Source organism: Trachypithecus francoisi, unplaced genomic scaffold (assembly GCF_009764315.1).
Source record: "Trachypithecus francoisi isolate TF-2019V2 unplaced genomic scaffold, Tfra_2.0 Lachesis_group0, whole genome shotgun sequence".
Lineage (NCBI taxonomy): Eukaryota > Metazoa > Chordata > Mammalia > Primates > Cercopithecidae > Trachypithecus > Trachypithecus francoisi.
In genome coordinates, this window is record NW_022681453.1 from 115,188,788 (window position 1) to 115,204,882 (window position 16,095).

Here is a 16,095-nt window from a genome sequence, read left to right on the forward strand (position 1 = left end):
AGATTCACTCTATTTGTCCACATGATTTTAGGCACTATGAAGATCACTAATGTAGGCATCATGAAACCTTAGTGATTTCAGATTCACTGCCATCTCTATAACCCAGAATATATCTCTTCCCTTCTCTGGGCCTTAACTTACTCATCTATAAAATGAGACATTAGGAATGGAACATCTTCAAAGTCTCTTTCAGGTTGTAAATGCCATAATTCACAAGCATAAATCTAAAATTTTAAGTGTAATTAAAAAGCTGGAATTCTGTGCAAGAGGCCAGGAAAAGATTTTTAGAGGTTATAATGACTACATAAAAACTACTTTTCTGAATCTTATAGCTAACACAGAGAACCTATGGTATCTAGTAAGATATGAGATTATATCAAATTAGAGGCTAGAAGGGAGCAAGGCAAAAGCAACAATTAAACTTTATCACACATTACAGCAGCCGTGGATTCTACTTGGCTTTTTAGGCATAGCTTTAAGGTAACCTTGTTTTCCATTTGGCTTTCTTTGTTTCTGTGTCTCTCTCAAAAACATTTCTTAGATTTCCCCAGTTGTATCCCAATGTTAGACACCTACCTTGTATTCAATATATTCATGTTGAGCTTATTGTCATCAATTATCCACATCAGTAGTCAGTTTAGAACAGATTTTAGACAAGAAAATAAAACATTATGTGTTTTCTCAAATAATTCTATGATTTCCTCATTTTTTGATTGAGAGGAATAGCTTCAGTCTCCAACACTTCTACAAAAAATATATTCACATATTAATTTAAAGTGCTAGTTACGGTCTGGGTACAGTGACTCACACCTATAATCCCAACATTTTGGAGGCCGAGGTGGGCGGATCACCTGATCAGGAGTTCGAGGCCAGTCTGACCAACATGATGAAACCCCATCTCTACTAAAAATAAAAATTAAAAAGAAAAGAAAAGTTAGCTGGGCATGGTGGTGGGTGCCTATAATCGCAGCTACTCAGGAGGCTGAGGCAGGAGAATCGTTTGAACCGGCAGGCAGAGATTGCAGTGAACCGAGATCACACCATTGCACTCCAGCCTGGGTAACAAGAGTGAAATTCTGTTTCAAAAATAAATAAATAAATAAATGAACAATAAAGTGCAAGTTAGGTTCCTTTTTGCCCAATAAAATGGTCTGCATTTGCTGTGCTGGTTCTCAGAAAATAAATTTTAAATTATGAAAGTTTATATGATTTTGTATGATATATTTTTATTTAACAGAAGTGCTTATACAAATGTTATCCTTGTGTTTCTATATATACTTAACACATACTCTGATAATTAAGTTCATAGTTATAGATTATTAAGCTTATCAGAACTGAGAGGTAGCAATTATACTTTTAAGGGATTGGTGCTTTTAAAAATGTTGTACTTCATAGGTCTTTTCTAATGTGTATGTGTACTGGCCTAAGTGAGGGAGCCAGTAGGCTAAGCTCAAGAATTTGGAGAAAGAAAGAAAAAAATTAGATGTCCTTTAAAATTCAACACAAAATCAAGTCGAGAAAAATAAGGAGAATTAATTCTGTTCTCAGAGAGGCTTAAAGAGCCTGACTATAATCTGATGCTATTCATAGAGCTTAAGAAAAATCCTGGCAATCAAGTGTGGTCAGATACAGAGATGCACAAAGAGAAAAACCCATCCAAGAATGCCCAAGAAAGATGAAGCCTTAACCAACAGACTTTGAGAATCCCTGTCCTATGTGCAAATGAATATGTTAGGCTAATTTATCCCATTAAACAGCAAGTTTCATCTCATTGATTCCGTTTGTTAGAGCTCTGTGATAGCTTATATTATAGTTCCTGTATCAGTCGGGGTCCAATCAGGAGAGTAAGAAACTGCACAGTAATTTGAACATGGGAAGTTTAATATAAAGAATTAACTATAACAGGAGGTTGGAGTAATAGGGAACTGGCCTATAAGAAATAAAGAGAATGCTAAAAAATACGGGATTTCAACTACTACCTTCTAGGGGTGAACTTACTGCATTTCACCCAAAGAAGAGACTCCCCCAGAGCTGAGATCCAGACCTAGTTGGAAAGAGTGCAACCGCAGTTAACTGAATGGCAGTTAACCACTGTGTTGCCACACCAGCAGAACTTGGAAATCTGGCTTCTGGAACTTGCCAGCAATCTATAGTCTAGGGTGTGGGAGAAAACTGTTCAAGGTAAGTTATCTTTTGCCCAAGGGGAGAGTCAGGGGAAGTTGCTGGTCATTGGATGCTGCTGCCCCCCGGTGACTGCACAAGTCAAATGCTAAAGAAACTACGTGTGCTGCAGGAGCCTGGCACCAGAGAAGCTGCCGCGTTGTAGAAGATGGGATTGAAGAAGCTATGTGCCAAGTAGCAACCTAGCTGTAAACCCTAGAAGCCACCACACTGCCAGCGAATAATGCTGGAGAAAGGGCCTGCGTTTTGAAGGCTAGGTGCTGGGAAAGTTGGACACATTGAGAAAACCAGTTCCTGGAGAAGACGTCTGAACTATGGGAGGCAGACATTGAAAAGGCTACACAGGCTCCAAGAGCCAGACTGGAGAAATCATCTGCTTTAGGGGAGTCAGGAATAAGAGAAGCTACATGAGGAACCTGTCTAGAAAAGTACACTGGAACCAGAAAGGATGATGACGTACTCTACAACGTCTTTCCATTGCCCTCTACTGGCAAGTTTTAACATAGTGTCTACTGACAAAGGGAAATTAAAGGGCCCAGATCCACTTTCACAGTGAAGGCAAGAATAATGAATTTGGAGCTAGAAGACAATTAATCAATAATAAGCACAGTTCCCAGCTATGCTTCCTCTGCTCCATAAGAGACATATAAAAATGTGTGTTTCGTCCCTTATAAATACATGTGGATTTGGGTACTCCCCTGAAGGCAACCCATCCATTGGTTGACTTGGGCTTGTGACTTGGTTGGGTCAATAGCATAACAATTAATGTGATATAGCACCAGTTCTAAGCAGATGTTTTAAATGTGAGTCCATAGGTTAGCATGAACTCTTCCATCTTTGTCCTCTGCCATAAAGAAAACAAGTCCCAGACAGAGTCTACTCTTTTATCTAGGTCCTAGAATGATGTACAGAGCTGAGTAGAGCGACAGCCAACCTGAGACCTCTAAGCAAGGAAAAAATATTGGTGGTTGTATGCCCCTTAGCCTTTGGGTTGTTATTACAACAAAAGCTGACTAATGCAGTTTCTATGCTTGACAAATAACTGTCTGATTTCTATTTGGCTAATGATGATAATGCAGCATTAAGACCTCTAAACCATTAGGTCATTTTCTGATTTTACATATTCATCTGCAGCAGGGAGATAAAATGAAGTGGCAAGGCCCACCTTAGATGGAAGAGAATTCATCATAGTCATTTCATCCTGAGAGAAGTCTTCAGTGGCAGCTAGCCAGAGCTTCCCAGATGACCTCTCAGACCTGCTTGAGTATAAATCCTTAGGTGGAAGATTAGAGATGAAAAAGTTATTGTCAATAGTTTCTTTAAGGTATAGGGCCTCTCTACATGGCTGTTGTTCTTCTCTTTGCCAGTTTCATGATTTACAGCAAAGATTATCATTTGTTTCATTTTATCTGATCTTTATTAAATGTCCCCTAATCATTTGGGACTCTGGGTTGTTGTCTAAAGTTTATCTTTAGAAACTGCTGTTCTTGGTGAGACTTGGTAGACCTCTCCACAACTTTCTGTGGAAGAAAATGGCTTTTGATAATAGTGTTATGTAAATTTTTCTTCAGCTGTCACTGTAGTCTAACAACTTAACACATAGCTCATATTCACATAGACTTTCTTTTCACTCATTGATTTATTAGGAGAAAATAATTTTCTAACCCACTATTATAATATTCATTATAACTATAATTGCTATTATAATTATTATTATATTTGGTAATCTCAGAGCATCCCCAACCTGCCACACACACCCACACACACATATACACACAGAGAAGCCTGAGGCTAGATATAAAATCATATTGCTATTCAACAAGATTTTTTTCAATTAAAATCAAAAGTAATAATTTACTTGCTATGATCACTAAATAATTAAAAGCATAGGTCAAATATTAGCATGTATATAAGATATATGTTTAAGAAAAAATAAGCAGTTCTAATACTTTGAGTGCTAGGACTATTACTTCCTGTAGATATTCAAAATCACTGACTAGTTTTTAAACCTTCCTTGTGTTGTAATGATCACTCCTGGAACTAATTTAATTTGGGCATGTGCATGAAAGACATCACGAAGGGAAAGAAAACAGTCACAGAGTATAGTACAGTCTCTGCTACTGCACTTGGAGAATCTTAGCTTTCTCATCTCTAAAACGGGAATAAAAACATATGCCCAAACAAACTTAGGGATTTTTTTTTTTTTTTTGAAACGGATTCTCGCTCTGTCCCCCAGGCTGGAGTGCAGTGGCGCAATCTCGGCTCACTGCAAGCTCCGCCTCCCGGGTTCACGCCTTTTTTCTGCCTCAGCCTTCTCGAGTTGCTGGGACTGCAGGCTCCCGCCACCATGCCCAGCTAATTTTTTGTATTTTAGTAGAGACAGGGTTTCACCGTGTTAGCCAGGATGGTCTTGATCTCCTGACCTTGTGATCCGCCTGCCTCGGCCTCTCAAAGTTCTGGGATTACAGGCGTGAGATGGAATTTTTTTGGGAATAAAATGAGTGTCTTGGTGAAAAGGATATGTCAATAGCAAAGGTCTTTGCAAATATGAAATTTTTTGATGCCATGAAATAATTGGTTGATGGTATGTTAATGTGTTCCTAAATCCCATTGAACCTGGAACCTAGCCAAGGGAATAAGACTTAATCAGAAGAGTGATCTTCAAAATATATCTTACTACAGAAAAAGCAGAAGATATTAGGACAGATCTTAAAGTTTAGGGTAGGTAGAAATGTAATTTCTCCTTCTGAAGTCATTAATAACCTGATTATAACTTCGACTATTAGGAAGCATAATATTCCCCAACTCCTATTTAAAAAAAAAAAAAAAAAATGTGACCACGCAGTAGAGAAATTTACTATGGGAAAGCTCCTTAACAATCATATGGTTTTATCATTTAAAAGGGGAAGGGATAGAATGATGGGAGAGAGGCTTAATGGCAGGTTGGAGGTGGGGAGACAGGGATGGAGAGAATATAACTAGCTCACAATCATCTTCTCTCTGAACTTTTCTGGACTTCATTTTCTCTAGTATATAGTCAACGTTTAATCCATTTACTTCTCTGTGATCCCAGAACTCTCTGAACAAAGTTACTATTAGAACTTCAGATGGTGTATTATATTTATCTGTTAAATTGTCTGTCTTTCTCATCAGAGTATAGATGTCTTGAAGGTGAGGATCATTCCTTAATTGTGTAGTAGCCCTGACTACTGCCTTGTACAAGACCTGGCATGTAGTAGATTTATACTGAGTGGTATGTGAAAGGATGAATGGGTACAAGACAGATCAGAGTAAAGCCATTGGAAGAGATGGGATTCGGTAAGGTTTTAATGAAGTATTTCACTTCTGAAATATTAAGGAAGTATTCTCAGAATTCAGCACAATACAAATTTTATATTAAATTTTAATTTAAAAATTAGTCTGTAGACATGATTGAAATATTCTCTCAGGAGACTCCTGGAAAACATGATTAGTTTCTTTCTTTCTTTCTCTTTCTCTCTCTCTCTCTCTTCTCTCTCTCTCTCTCTTGGGATCCTCCCACCTCTGCCTCCAGAGTAGCTGGGACCACAGCTGCCGGCCAGTACACCCAGCTAATTGTATTTTTGGTAGAGATGGGGTTTTCACATGTTGCTCAGTCTGGTCCAGATTCCTAAGTTCAAGCAATCCACCCACCTCTGCCTCCCAAAGTGCTAGGATTACAGGCATGAGCCACTGTGCCCAGCAAGCATAATTAATCTCTAATGCCTGAGTTCCCAAGTTTAAGTTTATGCATTCTTAAAAATAGACCTAAAACAGCTTTGATATTCTGCTTCAGAAGATAATAGTAGCTTTCCTTGCTACTCAGAGAGAGGCCCGTACTGTATTGTTCTGGATTCCCATTGTAATTAAAGGGAAACTTTCACAATGTCCAGAGCCCTTAACATCCTGCAAATGAAGGAGGATGTTCTCAAATTCTTTGCAGCAGAAACTCACTTAGATGGCACCAACCTGACTTTCAAATGCAGCAGTACATTTCCAAAAAGAAAAGTGATGACATCTATACCATAAATCTGAAGAAGACCTGGGAGAAGCTTCTGCTGGCAACTTGTGCCATTGTTGCCATTAACGACAGATGTCAGTGTCATGTCCTCAGGGAATACTGGCCAGTGGGCTTTGGCAAAGTTTGCTGCTGCCAATGGAGCCACTCCTATTGCTGGTGGCTCTATTCCTGGAAACTTTACTATCCAGATCCAGGCAGCCTTCTGGGAGCCATGTCTTCTGGTGGTTACTGATCCCAGAACTGACCACCAGCCCCTCACAGAGGCATGTTATGTTAGCATACCTACCATTGCTCTGTGTAACACACATTCTCCTCTGCACTGTTTGGACATTGCCATCCATGCAACAGCTAGGAAACTCATTGAATGGGTCTGATGTGGTGGGTGCTGGCCTGGAAGTTCTGTGCATGTGTGGCACCATCTCCTGTGAACATCCATGGGAGGTCATGTCTGATTTCTACTGTTGCAAAGACATTAAAAAGGAAGGGCAGTCTGCTTCTGAGAAAGCTGTAACCAAGGAGGAATTTCAGGGTGAAAGGACTGCTCCAGCTGCTGAGTTTACTGCTCCTTAACCTGCTGTTGCAGTCTGGTTTGAAGGCATGCAGATGCCTTCTGTGCCTATTCAGCAGTGCCCTACCGAAGACTATAACACAGCCTACCATGGAGAACTGGTCTGCAGCTGCCACCGCTCTGGCCACTGAATGGGTAGAAACAACCACTGAGTATCTTTTTTTTTTTTTTAACCAAAGTTGTATTTTTTCTTTTAATTATACTTTAAGTTCTAGGGTACATGTGCACAACATGCAGGTTTGTTACATATATATACTTGTGCCATGTTGGTGTGCTGCACCCATCAACATTTACATCAGGTATAACTCCCAATGTCAACCCTCCCCCCTTCCCCCTCCCCATAATAGGCCCCGGTGTGTGATGTGATGTTCCCCTTCCAGAGTCCAAGTGATCTCATTGATCATTCCCACCTATGAATGAGAACATGCGGTGTTTGGCTTTCTGTTCTTGCGATAGTTTGCTGGGAATGATGGTTTCCAGCTGCATCCATGTCCCTACAAAGGACACGAGCTCAGCCTTTTTTATGGCTGCATAGTATTCCATGGTGTATATGTGCCACATTTTCTTAATCCAGTCTGTCACTGATGGACATTTGGGTTGATTCCAAGACTTTGCTATTGTGAATAGTGCCACAATAAACATACGTGTGCATGTGTCTTTATAGCAGCATGATTTATAATCCTTTGGGTATATACCCCGTAATGGGATGGCTGGGTCATATGGTATTTCTAGTTCTAGATCCTTGAAGAATCGCCATACTGTTTTCCATAATGGTTGAACAAGTTTACAATCCCACCAACAGTGTAAAAGTGTTCCTATTTCTCCACATCCTCTCCAGCACCTGTTGTTTCCTGACTTTTTAATGACTGCCATTCTAACTGGTGTGAGATGGTATCTCATTGTGGTTATGATTTGCATTTCTCTGATGGCCAGTGATGACGAGCATTTTTTCATGTATCTTTTGGTTGTATGCGCGTCTTCTTTTGAGAAATGTCTATTCATATCCTTTGCCCACTTTTTGATGGGGTTGTTTGTTTTTCTCTCATAAATTTGTGTGAGTTCTTTGTAGGTTCTGGATATTAGCTCTTTGTCAGATGAGTAGATTGCAAAAATTTTCTCCCATTCTGTAGGTTGCCTGTTCACTCTGATGGTAGTTTCTTTTGCTATGCAGAAGCTCTTTAGTTTAATTAGATCCCATTTGTCAATTTGGCTTTTGTTGTCATTGCTTTGGTGTTTTAGACAGGAAGTCCTTGCCCATGCCTATGTCCTGAATGGTATTGCCTAGGTTTTCTTCTAGGGTTTTTATGGTTTTAGGTCTAACATTTAAGTCTCTAATCCATCTTGAATTAATTTTCGTATAGGGAGTAAGGAAAGGATCCAGTTTCAGCTTTCTACTTATGGCTAACCAATTTTCCCAGCACCATTTATTAAATAGGGAATCATTTCCCCACTTCTTGTTTTTCTCAGGTTTGTCAAAGATCAAATGGCTGTAGATGTGTGGTATTATTTCTGAGGGCTCTGTTCTGTTCCTTTGGTCTATATCTCTGTTTTGGTACCAGTACCATGCTGTTTTGGTTACTGTAGCCTTGTAGTATAGTTTGATGTCAGGTAGCGTGATGCCTCCAGCTTTGTCCTTTTGACTTAGGATTGTCTTGGCATTGCGGGCTCTTTTTTGGTTCCATATGAACTTTAAAGCAGTTTTTTCCAATTCTGTGAAGAAACTCATTGGTAGCTTGATGGGGATGGCATTGAATCTATAAATTACCTTGGGCAGTATGGCCATTTTCACGATATTGATTCTTCCTATCCAGGAGCATGGTATGTTCTTCCATTTGTTTATGTCCTCTTTGATTTCACTGAGCAGTGGTTTGTAGTTCTCCTTGAAGAGGTCCTTTATATCCCTTGTAAGTTGGATTCCTAGGTATTTTATTTTCTTTGAAGCAATTGTGAAAGGAAGTTCATTCATGATCTGGCTCTCTGTTTGTCTATTACTGGTGTATAAGAATGCTTGTGATTTTTGCACATTGATTTTGTATCCTGAGACTTTGCTGAAGTTGCTTATCAGCTTAAGGAGATTTTGGGTCGAGATGGTGGAGTTTTCTAAATATACAATCATGTCATGTGCAAACAGGGACAATTTGACTTCTTCTTTTCCTAACTGAATATGCTTGATTTCTTTCTCTTGCGTGATTGCCCTAGCCAGAACTTCCAACACTATGTTGAATAGGAGTGGTGAGAGAGGGCATCCCTGTCTTGTGCCAGTTTTCAAAGGGAATTTTTCCAGTTTTTGCCCATACAGTATGATATTGGCTGTGGGTTTGTCATAAATAGCTCTTATTATTCTGAGATATGTTCCATCAATATTGAATTTATTGAGAGAGTTTTTAGCATGAAGGGCTGTTGAATTTTGTTGAAGTCCTTTTCTGCATCTATTGATATAATCATGTGGTTCTTGTCTTTGGTTCTGTTTACATGCTGGATTACATTTATTGGTTTGTGTATGTTGAACCAGCCTTGCATCCCAGGGATGAGGCCCACTTGATCATGGTGGATAAGCTTTTAGATGTGCTGCTGGATTCGGTTTGCCAGTATTTTATTGAGGATTTTTGCATCGATGTTCATCAGGGATATTGGTCTAAAATTCTCTTTTTTTGTTGTGTCTCTGCCAGGCTTTGGTATCAGGATGATGTTGGCCTCATAAAATAAGTTAGGGAGGATTCCCTCTTTTTCTATTGATTGGAATAGTTTCAGAAGCAATGGTACCAGCTCCTCCTTGTACCTCCAGTAGAATTCAGCTGTGAATCTCTCTGGTCCTGGCCTTTTTTTGGTTGGTAGGCTATTAATTATTGCCTCAATTTCAGTGCCTGCTATTGGTGTATTCAGGGATTCAACTTCTTCCTGATTTAGTTTTAGGAGAGTGTAAGTGTCCAGGAAATTATCCATTTCTTCTAGGTTTTCTAGTTTATTTACATAGAGGTGTTTATAGTATTCTCTCATGGTACTTTGTATTTCTGTGGGGTCGGTGGTGATATCCCCTTTATCATTTTTTATTGCGTCTATTTGATTCTTCTCTCTTTTCTTCTTTATTAGTCTTGCTAGTGGTCTATCAATTTTATTGATCTTTTCAAAAAACCAGCTCCTGGATTCATTGATTTTTTGGAGGGTTTTTTGTGTCTCTATCTCCTTCAGTTCTACTCTAATCTTAGTTATTTCTTGCCTTCTGCTAGCTTTTGAATGTGTTTGCTGTTGCTTCTCTAGTTCTTTTAATTGTGATAGTAGGGTGTCAATTGTAGATCTTTCCAGCTTTCTCTTGTGGGCATCTAGTGCTATAAATTTCCCTCTACACACTGCTTTAAATGTGTCCCAGAGATTCTGGTATGTTGTATCTTTGTTCTCATTGATTTCAAAGAACCTCTTTATTTCTGCCTTCATTTCATTATGTACCCAGTAGTCATTCAGGAGCAGGTTGTTCAGTGTCCATGTAGTTGAGTGGTTTTGATTGATTTTCTTAGTCCTGAGTTCTAGTTTGATTGCGCTGTGGTCTGAGAGACAGTTTGTTGTAATTTCTGTTCTTTTACATTTGCTGAGGAATGCTTTACTTCCAACTATGTGGTCAGTTTTGAAATAGGTGCGATGTGGTGCTGAGAAGAATGTATATTCTGTTGATTTGGGATGTAGAGTTCTATAGATATCTCTTAGGTCTGCTTGGTGCAGAGATGAGTTCAATTCCTGGATATCCTTGTTTACTTTCTGTCTCATTGATCTGTCTAATGTTGACATTGGGGTGTTGAAGTCTCCGATTATTATTGTATGGGAGTCTAAGTCTCTTTGTAAGTCTCTAAGGACTTGCTTTAAGAATCTGGGTGCTCCTGTGTTGGGCACATATATATTTAGGATAGTTAGCTCTACCTGTTGAATTGATTCCTTTACCATTATGTAATGTCCTTCTTTGTCTCTTTTGATCTTTGAAGGTTTAAAGTCTATTTTATCAGAGACTAGGATTGCAACCCCTGCTTTTTTTTGTTCTCCATTTGCTTGGTAGATCTTCCTCCATCCCTTTATTTTGAGCCTATGTATGTCTCTGCATGTGAGATGGGTCTCCTGAATACAGCAAACTGATGGGTCTTGACTCTTTATCCAATTTGCCAGTCTGTGTCTTTTAATTGGAGCATTTAGCCCATTTATATTTAAGGTGAGTATTGTTATGTGTGAACTTGATCCTGTCATTATGATGTTAGCTGGTCATTTTGCACATTAGTTGATGCAGTTTCTTCCTAGCATCAATGGTCTTTATACTTTGGCCTGTTTTTGCAATGGCTGGTACCAGTTGTTCCTTTCCATGTTTAGTGCTTCCTTCAGGATCTCTTGTAGGGCAGGCCTGGTGGTGACAAAATCTCTAAGCATTTGCTTATCTGTAAAGGATTTTATTTCTCCTTCACTTATGAAACTTAGTTTGGCTGGATATGAAATTCTGGGTTTGAAATTCTTTTCTTTAAGAATGTTGAATATTGGCCCCCACTCTCTTCTGGCTTGTAGAGTTTCTGGCGAGAGATCTGCTGTTAGTCTGATGGGCTTCCCTTTGTGGGTAATCCGACCTTTCTCTCTGGCTGCCCTTAACATTTCTTCCTTCATTTCAACTTTGGTGAATCTGACAATTATGTGCCTTGCAGTTGCTCTTCTCGAGGAGTATCTTTGTGGCGTTCTTTGTATTTCCTGAATTTGAATGTTGGCCTGCCTTACTATGTTGGGGAAGTTCTCCTGTATGATATCCTGAAGAGTGTTTTCCAACTTGGTTCCATTTTCCCCCTCACTTTCAGGCACACCAGTCAGACGTAGATTTGATCTTTTCACATAATCCCATATTTCTTGGAGACTCTGTTCATTTCTTTTTCCTTTTCTTTCTCTAGACTTCTCTTCTTGCTTCATTTCATTCATTTGATCTTCAGTCATTGATACTCTTTCTTCCAGTTGATCGAGTCAGTTACTGAAGCTTGTGCATTTGTCACGTATTTCTCGTGTCATGATTTTTATCTCTGTCAGTTCGTTTATGGTCTTCTCTGCATTGATTATTCTAGTTATCCATTCTTACATTATTTTTTCAAGATTTTTAGTTTCTTTGCACTGGGTACGTAGTTCCTCCTTTAGCTCTGAGAAATTTGATTGACTGAAGCCTTCTCTCAACTCGTCAAAGTCATTCTCCTTCCAGCTTTGATCCATTGCTGGCGATGAGCTGCATTCCTTTGGAGGGGGAGACGCACTCTGATTTTCTGAATTTCCAGCTTTTCTGCCCTGCTTTTTCCCTATCTTTGTGGTTTTATCTGCCTTTAGTCTTTGATGCTGGTGACGTACTGATGGGGTTTTGGTGTGGGTGTCCTTTCTGTTTGTTAGTTTTCCTTCTAACTGTCAGGACCCTCAGCTGTAGGTCTGCTGGAGATTGCTTGAGGTCCACTCCAGACCCTGTTTGCCTGGATATCAGCAGCAGAGGCTGCAGAAGATAGAGTATTGCTGAACAGTGAGTGTGCTGTCTGATTCTTTCTCTGGAAGCTTCGTCTCAGGGGTGTACCCCACCATGTGAGGTGTGAGGTATTGGTCTGCACCTAGTGGGGGATGTCTCCCAGTTAGGCTGCTCAGGGGTCAGGGACCCACTTGAGCAGGCAGTCTGTCCGTTCTCAGATCTCAACCTCTGTGCTGGGAGATCCACTGCTCTCTTCAAAGCTGTCAGACAGCTGTCAGACTCCACCCAGAGGTGGAGTCTACAGAGACAGGCAGGCCTCCTTGAGCTGCAGTGGGCTCCACCCAGTTCAAGCTTCCTGGAGGCTTTGTTTACCTACTTAAGTCTCAGCAATGGTGGCGCCCCTCCTCCAGCCTTGCTGTCACCTTGAAGTTAGATCTCAGACTGCTGTGCTAGCAATGAGGGAGGCTTCATGGGCGTGGGACCCTCCGGGCCAGGTATGGGATATAATCTCTTGGCGTGCCATTTGCTAAGACCCCTGGTAAAGCGCAGTATTAGGGTGGGAGTTACCCGATTTTCTACGTGTTGTCTCAGTTTCCTTTGGCTAGGAAAAGGAATTCCCTTCCCCCTTGCACTTCCCAGGTGAGATGATGCCTTGCCCTGCTTCAGCTCTCCCTGGTCAGACTGCACCAGCTGACCAGCACTGATTTTCTGGCACTCCCCAGTGAATGAACCCGGTACCTCAGTTGAAAATGCAGAAATCACCCGTCTTCTGTGTCGCTGGCGCTGGGAGCTGGAGGCTGGAGCTGTTCCAATTCGGCCATCTTGCTCCCCTATTATGTTTTTTTGCCACTGAGTATCTTAAGGTGTTTTTCTACAGACTTTTAAACAAGATGGAAATAAAGTTGATGAAAAATAAACAACATTTCCTAAAACAAAAAAAAAAAACAATAATTGTTTTTGAAAAAGGAATGTATTTTTAGGTGGAAATGGGACGGGGGAGTGAGTGTTATGAAAGGCAGAAGCATATGCCTGGCTTATAAACCTAAAAGCATAGGAATTTTTGTCATAACATACAGGATATTGCAATTATTTTGTTAAAAAAAAACCCAGAAAGTTAAGAAAATTGAACATGTTCTAAATTATAATGTCATTAACTTCTTTTTTTTCTTAAGATATCTTAAAGAAGGTGTGGAACTCGCAAACAGTTTCTGGTAGTTTTGAGCAGACATAACTATTAACCTATTATAACTATTATCTATAAATATAATATATTTATAATTATGTAACTGTAACCTACTATAACTATTATATATAAATGGATCATCTCATTCCTAATATTGAGCATCAAAAACGCATGTATGTAATCCTCGAATGCACTTAAAGGAAATATCAGGAGGAATGCCACATTAGCCAGGTTGTATGGATTTGACTTTCTATGGAAAGTTTTGGCATGGTAAATCTTACTTTGTCCATTACCTTACCTACTATGTGATATAAATTCTTTGCCTACTAATCACAAATCTCAAGATCTGGGAAAATGGAGCTCCCTAGAACAGGCTATATATTTTTTATTGCCATCTCGAATCAAACTGATGCCGTTTTTCATGAGAGGACTAATAAAAGTCACATTCTGTATTGAAACATCCCTGTATTTTATGGACCCATCTGATATACCCTTAATAAAGTTTTAAAACAATCTATAATAGATTTTGCAAGAACCTCAGATCTGCCAGCACTCTCATTAACAGCCCAATTTTAAGCACTACTTTAGGCATGATTATCTGCAAAATGTTAGCGGGGCTGTTTAATATTAAAAGACTAGTAGCTGAAGAGAAAGGAAGCTCAATTACTCAAAAATCCAGTTGGATTGCTATTTCGAGTAATTTAACAAATAAAATTGCATTTTGTTCTATTTTCAAAGTATGGGCTTGTATTCATTTCCTCAAATATGAAGTTCATTGAAAATGCCAATGTTTCTAAGTGATTCTGTATGAGAGAAGTTGATAAAAATAAAAGTACCCCTCATCTTGTTAAAACACAAATGTTTGACGAATGACATCTTGCTTAATAGTGTTTCCTCAAATGACTATATTCTATAAAATAAAAAAGCCAGAGCCTCTGGCCTACGTAATGTTCACAGAAAAGACAATTAGCAAAATCATCACCTGTGATTTTCTTAGATACGTCATTGTCTTTGTTCCATCGGCTTATCAGGGAGGATATCCATTGTGTCCCAGACCTATTTACAAAGCTATTTACTTACCTAGACTTTCATGCCTTAATAAAAAATGTTAACACATTTAAACATAAGGTAATGATCAAAATTAATAAAATAGTTACTTATGTACAGATGAAAAATTGTCTACACTATATTAAACCTTGCATGTATGTGTGTGTTAGAACTGGTATTTTAAGATACCTGGATAAATTCATAGGAAGTTATTAATAGTATTATAACCTCTGGGTCTGGGAAAATATGAGAGGATCATTAAAAGGGAGAGACTTTTTATTTTCAATTGTTTTTTCTCTGCACTGTTTATGCTTTTTTCTTACCTTGAACATGGAATACATTTATAATAAAAAAATATTTTCAAAATAGCACTGTTGTGCTTCCTCAAATTTTAACATTATTTTACATCCAGTAAAAATATTCAAAGAGAAAAATTGGATAAAATATAAACTTGTTAAATTTAAAACATGCAAGAATGTTTTATTATTAGCTATGGTGAAAGAAACTCAGGCTATGGTAACTAGACCATTAGCATTCATAGTAATTTTTTAAAAAATATACACAAAAAGACTTCACATGCTTGCTACTAGTCATCCTTCTCTACTAAACATATTAGTGGGATATTAGTTAATATTCATTCTTTGTTATATAACTTAAACATATAACACCAGATTGGCATTAAATTTGGCAACATTCTTAGTTTCTAGTATATAATTTAAGTCATGAAAGCCATTTTGGATCAAGTATTAGGACTTGGAATTACAGAACTGAAATTAACATTAATAATATATTCTTGTTCATTTTTATTATACCAAATCACATGTCTAACTCCTAAATGTATTCGTTCATTATAATTTCTCTAAAATTATTTTAAGTTTCCAAAGACCATTAGGCCAGAGGTAGGTTAAAGTAAGAAACATATCCTATTTGAAATTATCTGTCTCTCTCCTTCCATTGGCTGTCCTGTTTTATCCCTAGTGATTATCTAATCCTTCATTAGACAAGGGAGACAAAATGAGGTAAACTAACTTCCTGGGCTCATGGGTAAAATTCAGTAAGGGACAGTTTTCCCTATAGTCTTCTTGGAAGACTTACTTACTTTACTCAAAAAGCAATGAGCTACCTTGCCTCACCAAGTAAAGTAATAATTACAGGATCTGTTTTTTCACTTTGATATATCTGTTTCCTTTTTTGGATATTACTCCCAGGCTGTTATTGCAACTGTCATTTTTCAAGCACTGGCTTATATGATATGTCCATATGCCAAGTAGGACCTGGACTTTACAAATTATGCTTTATGCATGGCTCGTTCCTGCTTGTTATAGTGATGATATCCTCTATGATTAAGCCTACAATTTTTTGAAAAAAAATTTTTGCTCAATTCATGCTAATTATAGTTTGCTATTTTAAATATAAGGGAGTCAAAACATTCCTTTTCAGGCTAATGACGCATTAGACAATTTGGGGATTTATCTTTATATATAGGTTGTTATTCTTTTTCTAAAGCTAGAGAAAAGTAATTTAGAATTATTTAGGAGGATCTATCACCTGATTTATAATTTGGAACCACTTATTCCCAAGTATTGTTATCATTATTTCTTTTTAAGTAACTGAGGACATAA

General features: G+C 38.5%; 1 pseudogene; it reads left to right on the plus strand.

Moving 5' to 3' along the window:
• The first annotated feature begins 6,084 nt into the window (after positions 1-6,084).
• On the plus strand, positions 6,085-13,458 carry LOC117078440 (annotated as a pseudogene).
• The last annotated feature ends 2,637 nt before the right edge of the window (positions 13,459-16,095 follow it).